This window comes from Nilaparvata lugens, chromosome 9 (genome assembly GCF_014356525.2).
Source record: "Nilaparvata lugens isolate BPH chromosome 9, ASM1435652v1, whole genome shotgun sequence".
In the NCBI taxonomy this organism is placed as follows: domain Eukaryota; kingdom Metazoa; phylum Arthropoda; class Insecta; order Hemiptera; family Delphacidae; genus Nilaparvata; species Nilaparvata lugens.
Window position 1 is genome coordinate 31,517,514 of NC_052512.1, and position 9,480 is coordinate 31,526,993.

Here is a 9,480-nt window from a genome sequence, read left to right on the forward strand (position 1 = left end):
TCCTTCAGTTAAATTTTGAATCTATAAAAGAATGAATGCTGACATAATCGATAAGGAGGAACAAAAAAATGATAATAGCCCAATATCATGAAGACAAGAGCTTCCATAGAGAAATCAATGAAAACTATAAACAGATACGTAAAAACTATTATTGGCCAGCAATGCACAAAGATGTAACAGAATTTGTAAATAAATGTGGAACTTGTTTGAAAACCAAGTACGAAAGAAATCCACAAATCAGAACAAGGCATAAGAGAAAGCAAGGCATTTTCGAAATCTGTAAAATGACCTATTTTTGGTGGGCGATAACAGATACCAATGAGTATCATCAGTTACTCAACGAGAATTCATCGGTACTAGATAAGGATAATTCAAGTACCATAAACTCTGGTCTGGAACAATACTCTTGTTTAGATGTGATTAGAACTTTTGTTTTGATACCATCTTTCACATAAAATGCTACACCCCCACACACTTCATTCAATCTATCATTCTGGAAGAGATTATATCCAGGTAATGCAACAAAATTTGATGGAATACTTGGCTTCAAAAATGATTCGGAAATTCCAATCATATTGAAGTCCCGAGAACGAAAGATTGCTCTGAGTTCATCAATGTGGCAGCTGAGGGATTGGGCGACATCAGAACGACACATGACGGGGAAAATGGGGATGAAACTAATAAAACTTAACCGAAATGAAATAGTCTCTTGATTCGAGTGCATTCTGTATGCCTTGACAGTTCGGCTCCCTTCACTATTCAATAACACTAGTTCTAAAATTCACTAAACACAATAAAATGTACTGTAGATGTTGTGATCTATCTAGTTCCAGTGGTGGATAATCCAAATAGTAAATAAGATGAAAATTGTAGAGGAACAGATCTAGGTAGTGGAAGATTGAGACCAAGTGGAGATAGAGCGAGATGGAATCCAGTAGTGAAAGATCGAGTCAGGTGGAGATAGGGCGAGATGTCCTGTAGTGGAAGATTGAGTTCAAGTGAAGATACAACGAGATGTAATCCAGTAAAAACTGCAAAAGAGAAGAAAAAGCTAGCGGAAAAATGTAAAATCTTTGGAGAAAGTTATCACATGAGAAAAGATACATTATACAACTGATAATAAATAATATTTTCATATAACGGAATAAGAATAGTATGATTTTTAATGTGAGAAAGTAGTAACAAAGTTTTTTTTTCTATTGGTCAATACTATAGCCATCTAGTCTAAAGACTAATGAGCTATTTTTTTCTATCCTAAATTACTACTTGAAAAATTGAACAGTGAATTTCTCATTAGGAACTCTTACTGCTATTGTTTAATTAATATGTACACTTATTGACTGCACTATAGAAGCTAGATTCACTCAATCACTGCTCTGCTCTTTCACTGGACACTACTTGAACAAGCACTATACTAGTTCAAACGGTTTCCTCCTTTTGAGCCTCCGCACCAACCCTCCATTGTCTAGCAGCTGGATCGCCTCGACATTGTCATGTTGGTGCAGTCGCCCCTCATGCCTCTCCGCATGCCTCTGGATCTCGGTGGACACCAGATCGACGTGCAGGTCTCTATGAAGATCGCTGTTCCTGACATACCAAGGAGCATCCACAATGTTCCGTGGCACTTTGTTTTGAAAACGTTGAATGACATTGATGTTGCTGTCTTTGGTACACCCCCAAAGTTGTATACCATAAATAACAAAGTAAATAGACATTTGAACATGCTAGATAGCTAGTGAAAGAATCACAATAACAAAGAAGAAGAGAAGAGAAAGGAGGATGTGCACAATTGGAAGAACTTTTGAAACTAAACTAAAGAATAAGAGATTTCATATAATATTGTGATGGAATTAATCAAGGAAAGAAAGAAGAAGAAGACAACAAAGGAGAAGAAGAAGAAGAAGAAAAAAAAGAAGAAAAAGAAGAAAAAGAAGAAGAAGAAGAAGAAAAAAAAGAAGAAGAAAAAGAAGAAGAAGAAGAAGAAGAAGATTGTGATAATAATATAAAAATCAAACACTATTCTAGTAATAACTATAGAAGTGAGGAAGATGAGAAATGAGAAAGAAAAATAAGAAGTAGGGAGACGATTGAGAAAAATCTAGAGATTGTCTTAGATGAGTTTTAAATAGGATTTGATGGTGAAGTATGAGAACAAGGATAAATAATTATTGGGAGTTGCAATAACAATTAAAGCAGCAAATTGAGTACTGTAATATTTTAGTGATGAATGTCTGAGATGATGTTAAATGAAACACTGTCCCTATATAAACATATGAACAGACTACCTATCCTTCTGTTCTATCAATAATTCTTCACAGATTGGCTTTTATTGTTCCAGCTGTGACAATAGATGTTATCATTTATGTTCACCTAATATGGAAGAGATTACATCTATACCCATAATGTATGTTAATCATCCAATTCATTTGAAATTCAGAATTCTCAAAATTTTGAATTAAAATGGAACTGATTTTGGGGAGTGATGTAATTAGTAAGCAATTCATTTGAAATTCAGAATTCTCAAAATTTTGAATTAAAATGGAACTGATTTTGGGGAGTGATGTAATTAGTAAGCAATTAGCCACCTGAATCAAATATGTAATACCTGCAAACATATGATTATGAAAAAGTATGGTTACCCCAAAATTGTTATTTATTATTGTTATTTATTATTGTTATTTATTATATTTATTAATGTCGGTATATTTATTTATATGTTTTATATTTATTACTTTTAATATGCCACGTTTGTTACCTGAAAAGACCTAAAGTGAATACAAGCTACCAAAAAACCAAAGAGCCATTAGCAAAAGAAAAGTATTGTACCTGATGTATAGAAAATTATTTATATTAAGACCTAAGAAATACTATAAGATACAAGCCCAGAAGTTTGTGAATCGAAATTATTGTCTAAAAGGAATCATTTATGAGAATTATGAAATGTGTGTAGTTAGGTTGGCAGCCCTGCGAGCGGCGATTTCAAAAATTACTATGTTTTAAGTGTTGTCAGGAGGAGTGCGTTTAGAAGTTTATATTTATGATATTTTATGTGTGTTGAGGAGAAGAATTTGTTATTGTATTTGATAAGGTATAAAGGAGATGCAGCAAATAGTCTGCGAACTGTGATAGAAGTATGAGAGTATAATTTATAATTAAAGTATAGTGTATTTCGATGTATTGAAGGGTGGGTTTTCATTAAAAACATTGTGATTCTCAAATATTTTGAATTCAAACCCAGGGGCGCGTGTAAAGTATCAAATTTGGGTAGATAAAAATCCCTAACCGAAATAGTAATAGGTCTGAAAATAAAGTAACTGGCTAATATCGCCAAATAGATAATAACTAAGATTAGATAGCATCAGCTTGTTCTGGCTAAATGGTACAAAAACCTAAAAAGGATTTGAAGGAATTCTGTTGCTCATAAATAGATTATTATATAAAATATTTGAAGATTGAGGTTATGTACATGTATTCACGGATCGGTGACCTAGAGATCGATCAAACCGAGAAACGTAGAATCTGACCAAACCCCTTGGCAGAGCTTATTGCAATCAGATGGTGTGCAATGTGAAAAAACATCTGATCACGTGGCTAATTATTAGGTAGCATGAAATTAATATTAATGTATAGAATATTAGCTAGCATGTAAAGAGCATAAATAAAAAACCAAATAAAAATAATTTAATGTATCAGGAAATAAGAGGTACCAGGCGCATGAATACCGAATAAAATTTGCATGCACCAATAGTAAAACGGCAGTTAATAGGCGGCAACTGTAGGCCAATTCAAAAATATTCTATATATTTATATAAATGTACTAGATTTTGTGTTAAAAACTTTGTATAGTCTATGTTATCGATATGGCTCGAAAGCAAAGAAATTATTAATCATACAATCTAAGCAATATTTTGGCATTTTTTGTAAGATCTGTTTGAACCTAATGGCGGAGGACTAAGATATTTAAATTTTATGCTAATTTGAAAGTCGGAAATAGGATCTGTAAACTTGAGAAAGGAGAGCCAGCACTCGCCAACCAAATGCCACCATAAGAGGATCCCAAATATTTTAGAGCGTAGTACCTTGATAATGATTTTTGTAAAAGTTAAGTTAAAGTAAATTATTAAATTTCTTAAAAGACTTCGTGATGCTATTGTGAAGCGGAAGTCATTTTCATTTTTAAATAAATTTATAACCCCTTGGAGGAGACGATTCCGGCTACCATATTCCCGGACCACATGGAGTTGGATCGACATCGGCGGCTTACAAGAAGATTTTCGACACGTGAGTGATAAATTTGAATTAGTGATGGGCGCCCTAGTGCTTCGAATTAATCCAATAATCAAAGCTAGCTCGTCGAAAGGGTTTTTATTATAAATTAAGAAATTAATAAGAGTAATACTTGCGCAAGTAAAATCAGTATTAAAGGTATTTCATTGAAAGAAAATATAGATCAATATTTCAGAAATTTCTATTAAATCAAAGAAGTATAAAATCTAGGCTATTAAAACATATGCATATGATATTTAATTTTTTGCAATATAATTTGCGATAGTTTATTATAGCTCTAATTCACTAGATGAATGGCTCTACCTATTCCGTCAGGTGCCGAATCTTGCACCCTGAGATAAAAATATATATTCGATATAAAGAAATCTACTAAGTACTAGAGATTTTAATATATATATTTGGATTATTAGTGGCTAATTTATCAAGCTGATCTTAAAGCACACATTTTAATTGAATTGTCCAAGTCGACAAGTATTAGCAAGCGCATATCGCAGCTACATGCAAAAGAATGCATATGATTTTAAGATAAAGGCACATGGTAATGATTCGTGCCATAAATCTAGAATATAAAGTTTAGCCTGTGATATTTTACTGATTTCAATTATTGTTCTATTTTTATATTATATATTTTATCGCTCTTTATATATTTCTTGCCTCGATTTATTTTTGCATTATTTGTGTAATATATGTATGAAACGTATATGGTGTGCAATTTATTATTATTCCTCATCACTATTGTATGAGTATCATATTTATATATATTTATTTTTTTATTGAATTACAAGAGTTATAGGAGAAGCCCATACCTAGGCCTACCAAGATTTTTTAAGACTGAATACTATTAGAAAACCACGACCTAATTATATCAAATCTCATGCTTTACCGACTGATGCCAAGCAGGAGGCTAATCGTTATTTAAATATAAAGAATAACGTGACACTACCTACCTCATGCACGAGAAGGAGGTTACAAAGTCCATTTCTCAAGTATGGGGTGGACCCCCCATTAGTTTCCCAGGAAAAAGACTCATGCCAGTTGATAGAGCTGATAAATTACTATACAGGGTATGAATTTGAAAAAAATCGGTCAAGTAATTTTTGTGAAAATCGTGAAAAACATGGTTTTTTAGTCATTATCCGCCATTTTTCTCAATAATATTAAGGAGCTCCTGGAATTTTCCCTGAAATGAGACTCATGTCAGTTGATAGGGCTTATGAATAGAAGAAAATCGTTAGAGCCGTTTTCGAGAAAACCGTGAAAAACATGGTTTTTTAGTCATTATCCGCCATTTTTCTCAATAATATTACAGAGCTCCTGGAATTTTCCCAGAAATGAGACTCATGTCAGTTGATAGGGCTTATGAATAGCTATCCATGGTATGAATTTGAAGAAAATCGTTAGAGCCGTTTTCGAGAAAACCGTGAAAAACATGGTTTTTTAGTCATTATCCGCCATTTTTTCCGCCATCTTGAATTGAATTTTATTGAATTTCTTATTGTCGGATCCTTATGGTATAAGGACCTTAAGTTTAAAATTTCAAGTTGATTGGTTAATTAGGAATGGAGTTATCGTGTTCACAGACATACACACACACACACACATACACACACACAGACCAACACCCAAAAATCATGTTTTTGGACTCAGGGACCTTGAAACGTATAGAAAACTTGAAATTCGGGTACCTTAATTTTTTTTGGAAAGCAATACTTTCCTTACCTATCGTAATAGGGCAAGGAAAGTAAAAAACATACTCCAAAATAAGAATATGATTGTGAATCAATTATCTGATGGGGAGCAGGGGCATCCAACAAGACGTATGGAGAGATAGAGGCAGATGGCGTGTTGAGTGCGGGAAACGGCCGGGAAGGCTGTAAAACCCACGTATAAGGTAAAAGGTAAGGTATTGTGAATTAATATTCTCGAAATGAACTATTCTAGTACTATCTATTTTAGCCAGAAGTACGCTTGAAGAATCAGTATTAGAAATCTTGACAAAAAAAATTATGCCCTGTTCATTAAGCTCGGTTAAGTCACATGAACATGGTATAGCCGGGTACGATTTGCCTAGTGAGCACTGGAATTTATCGATAGTAGCCTAACTATTGACAAAGGAGATATAAAAATGTTCCTGTGCACTCTTGAGAACCGTAGCCTACCTGATATGACCATGTTCAAATGTCTTGACCGAGCTTGGTGAGACAGACATTAGAGAATTTTTCACTTCTTACCGTTTTTTAAGAGATGTTTGTAATATTCCTCACAAACAATAGATCCTATATAAAATATTTAGGCGAAGCACTTTACTTGTGAAAACACTCCACTAACGTATTGCAGAATCTAATGTAACAAATTCAAAGGCTGCAACGATCAACATATTTTTTCCACATCACTCAATACAATATATTCATGGAGGTGATTATTGGTCGAGAATTTTCAACAAGCTGCTAGGCTCAACTCACACTTATGCGACTCAGGTCGAGAAGAGACTCGACTCTAGTCGAGAGCATGTGTTTCCAAATGGTGACACTCAGACCAGTCGATTCTAGTCTCCGCGACTGTCACCATTTGAAAACACATGCTCTCTACTAGTGTCGAGTCTCGACCTGAGTCGCATAAGTGTGAGTTGAGCCTAAATATCACCATAAAGTCATGCTATTGAATACCGCACTCTAATTTTCCTTAAATAATCATCATCTACTTTATACTGTCAACATTGTTGAATGAGAAGCATCTATGTTATTATGAAAGAATGCTGACAGTTTGAAGTGAAACTCACTATAGCTGAATGAAATATCTAAATTGAACTCAATTCACTCATTAAACTATGGTGTGACAAGCAATGACTAGGTAAAGAGTGCTTTATGAAGTAATTTGTGCTTTCATAAATCATATTATATCAAATTATATTTAATAAACTTCAGTCCAGTCAAGGAAAGGTTATAGAGGGAAAAGTTGAGATGACAATTTTTGACCCCGCAGTTCTTTCTAGGGTAGTAAGGAGGTAAACATATCAAAAGTCCCCACCCCTACTCACTGTGCTAAGGGGGTGAGGGTGGTTTGAATGTGCCATTTTTTGGTTTCTCGCATAAAACTCGAAAACCATGTATCCTAAAGACTTGACTGTCAAATAACAAATTAAAGCTTACAAATTGCCCTACAATATTCATTCAACCACTTTGTTTATATTTCACCAGTTTTCCAGATATCAACTGTTGATGGTGTAACATTTCTGAAAAAAAAACACGTTTGCCCCCAATTTTTTCCTATTTTTGCTCCAATAACTTTCTAAAAATAAAAGAAATGCTGATTAAGAGTTTATAAGGCATTGAATTCTCTTCAATTGATGTATAATTTCACACTTTTACGAATTTCCCTACACCTTTTGCAGCAGCTTTAGTGTTGAGTGTGAAATCTCCATTTTTGCAACAATAGTGTAAATCAATTGACAAAGGAATTTGGAGGAAATGTATTAAACAACAATTTTGGCTTTGCAGCTTTGTTGAGACTAGTTAGGAGGAGAACATATCAAAAGTCCCCATTCCTAACTCATGTGCTAAGAGGATGAGAATAGTTTGAAAGTTGCATTTTCCAGCGTTTTGCTTCCACGCTCATATCTTGAGAATAATGCGTTCAACCAACATAAATAATCATCCAAAAATGGAATTTGTTAAATTCTCTACACGTTTTATTCAGTGAAATTTTATGATATTCCCAACAGTTCTCGAGATATTCGCTCTTGAAAGTGTGTAATTTTTGAAATATCAGGTTTCTATCCAATGTTTTGCTCTTTCAGGGCTTATAACTCTCCAACAATGCATTATGAGAACTGATTATTTTCGTAGGTTTTAGACCATTGAATTCTCTTTTAAATTATGTATTATTCCACTATTCCAAGTTTTCCTCTCATTGTTATAGCAGCTTCAATATAGGGGGTGAAATTTTTATTGCTGCAACAATATGATCGTTTGACAATGACATTTGAATGGGGTGTTTGTGACACAATTTTTGACTTTACAGCTTGATTTTGACTAGTTGGTAGGTTAACATAGCAAAAGTGTGCATCTTTACCCCCTCTGTTGAAGGTGTGGAACCGCTGAGTTGATTCTTGTTGCAGCAATGAAAATTTCACCCCCTATATAGAAGCTGCTATAACAATAAAGAGAAAACTTGGAATAGTGAAATGATACATCATTTCAAAGATAATTCAATGGTCTACAAACTCACGATAATCATCAGTTTTTATGATGCATTGTTGGAGAGTTATGAGCCCTGAAAGAGCAAACATTGGATAAAAACCTGTTATTTTAAAAATTACACACCTTCAAGAGCGAATAACTCGGAAACTGTTGGAAATATCATAAAATTTCACTGAACAAAGTTAGGGATTTATCAAGTTTCATTTTTGAATAGTTATTTATGTCGGTTGAGTGCATTGTTCTCAAGGTATGAGCGTGGAAGCAAAACGCTGAATAATGCAAATTTTAAACCACCCTCATCACCTTAGCACATGAGTTACGAATGGAGACTTTTGATATGTTCTCCTCCTAACTAGTCTCAACAAAGCTGCAAAGCCAAAATTGGTGTTTAAAACATTTCTTCCAAATTCCTTTGTCAATTGGTTTACACTATTGTTGCAAAAATGGAGATTCAACACTCAACACTAAAGCTGCTGCAAAAGGTGTAGGGAAATTCGTAAAAGTGTGAAATTATACATCAATTGAAGAGAATTTAATGCTCTTTAAACTCATAATCAATATTACCTTCACAAATTTGTTTACGCAGAGAGTTTAGCACATTGCAGAAAGACTAATTTCATTTTCAAATTTTTTTTCAAAAAAGGCGTTCTATGGAAAATAACCTCATGAATAAAAAGAAAACAAACTGTAAGTTGTCAACTACAACATCAAAATTCATGGATTACAATCATATCGTAGGGAGACTTGAGCGAATTTTCATTAACATGGAGATATTGAATTGCATGCGTCATGGAATGTGATTTATAATCCACTCGACAGCTGATTTATGATGAATAATTCTATAGTCTGATTTTTACTCTAATATTGGCGTATGAAGGAGGCTCCTTTTTCCTTTTATATTATCCTTTAAATGCAAAATTCCCAAAAACCTTGTATATACGTCGACGCGCAATTTAAAAAGGAACTTACCTGAAAATCTATTACCGCGTTTCGC